We start from the raw sequence: 2,282 nt of genomic DNA, 5'->3' as shown, positions 1-2,282 counted from the left end.
GCGCACTTCCCTAGGCAGGGCGGGCTACTGCCGCCAGTGGATGTTGGCTATGCCTCTATAGTCAAGCCCCTGAAAAACCTGACTCTTGTTAATACCCCTGAGCCTTTGCCCTGGACTTCAGAAGCCGAAGCCGCTTTTGCCTCTATTAAACAAGCTCTGTCACAAGCTCCTGCCCTAGGCCTTCCCGATTATACTAAACCCTTTATTCTTTTTTGTCATGAAAAAGATGGATTTGCACTTGCTGTGCTCACTCAAGCACATAGAGACAAGCACTGCCCCATTGCTTATTATAGCTCTGCTCTTGACCCAGTTGCAGCCGGACTTCCTCCATGTCTTCGTGCTGTAGCTGCAGCTGCTATTATTGTTAAACTGTCCTGTACCCTTGTATTAGGTTCTCCCCTTGCTGGTGCTGTCCCACACGCTGTAGCAGCCCTTTTACTAAAAACTAAAACTCAACACCTTTCAAATGCTAGATTGACTAAGTATGAAATGTTGCTTCTTCCTGCTGGAAATATTACTAGTCCTGTACCCTTGTATTAGGTTCTCCCCTTGCTGGTGCTGTCCCACACGCTGTAGCAGCCCTTTTACTAAAAACTAAAACTCAACACCTTTCAAATGCTAGATTGACTAAGTATGAAATGTTGCTTCTTCCTGCTGGAAATATTACTATAACTAGATGCCCTGTTTTAAACCCTGCCTCCCTGTTGCCTACTCCTTCAGATGGTGAACCCCACAACTGTATTGCTGTTACTGCCCACCTAACAATGCCCTGCACTGATCTAAAGGACACCCCCTTGCAAAACCCAAATCTAGTATTTTATGGTGATGGGTCATGTCAAAGAAACTCAAAAGGTTCTCTTGTTGCAGGATATGCAGTATGTTCCCAATATGATGTTATAGAAAGCCATCACTTGCCCAATGTGTATTCAGCTCAAGTTGCTGAGCTTGCGGCCCTTACCAGGGCTTGCACCCGAGCCTCTGGTACCTCTGTTAATATTTACACTGATTCTCGCTATGCCTTTGGTATTGTACATGATTATGGTCAACTTTAGAAGCAAAGAGGCTTCCTCACTTCAGGAGGTGCCAAAAATCAGTAATGGTCCATATGTGAATGCTTTGTTAAAAGCTTTACAGTTACCTTCTGCTCTTGCTATTATTAAATGCCAAGCTCACCCGAACCCTTATGATAATGTTACACATGGGAATGCTCTGGCAGACTCCGCTGCCAAAGCTGTGGCTATTTCTACTCCTCAGGCTACACCTGTGTTTTTGTCTATCTCGACTAACCAGTCTCCATTGGAAGTCTTCATGACGTTGCCCACGTCCAAGATTGCAGAGAGACCTGGATAGGTTGCAGGGGTGGGCTAACAAAAACAGGATGCGTTTCAATACTGACAAGTGCAGGGTGCTGCACTTGGGCAGTAGTAACCGGCAGCACACTTGTAAGACGGGAAACTCCCTACTTGAGAGCACGGAGGCAGAAAGGGATCTGGGAGTCTGTGGCAGAAATGCCACCGTCTGTGCCCCTCTCCAGAGATCTGTCTTTGCCAGTGTGAGAGGCTGGTGTTGAATTCCTCAGGGCAGGGATCTTCCTCCCTGTCTACATGACAAAAGCCTGGTGCCTCGGAGGCGGATGCTCTGGTCACCTGGGGAGGGAGGGAAAAGCCCCGCTCACCGGCCCAGGTGACCAGTGATGCTTTTTTAGATTGGTTGGCTTGTGGCCAGCACTGGCAGCTTCAATTGGACTGGGCTGCTGAGGTCAGAAAGGTTATAAAAAGGCCTGGGCCAGGAAGAAGGGCACGCCGGAAAGAAGGCCAGCCATTATCCATGCGGTCATCCAGGTGAATCTGAACGGGCTCTCTCCTCCTCACCGCATGCTGCAAGAGTGCCCTGCCTCCAGAGGAGACTCCAACCACCTCTGGACAATGCGAGTGAGTAACCTACTAGAGATCCCATCAGATATTTAGCTTACAGTAACTCAGATGCGAGATCAAACGGCTACCTCAGCCATGCTGGTTTGCTCTATGGGATCCCTCTGATATTCCTATGATATTGCTCTACCTTTTACCCTGTTTCCGCCCTACCCCTGTCATCAATAAAGTTCTCCTTGTGACCGGTGTGGGAGACTTATTGAGGGGTGGGTCTAAATTATGCCAAGGAGGCCCCTTAGGTCTGTGGACTAAGGGAAGCTTCCTAATCAGCCCCTGACTTGGGAAGTGCCCCAAGTGCCTGTATTGGGTCTAGCACCCATTGGACGATCAGGCCTGTGTTTTCCAAGGTGC

Source organism: Alligator sinensis, unplaced genomic scaffold (genome assembly GCF_000455745.1).
Source record: "Alligator sinensis unplaced genomic scaffold, ASM45574v1 scaffold1282_1, whole genome shotgun sequence".
Classification (NCBI taxonomy): domain Eukaryota; kingdom Metazoa; phylum Chordata; order Crocodylia; family Alligatoridae; genus Alligator; species Alligator sinensis.
Note: the sequence above shows the minus strand (reverse complement) of the source record.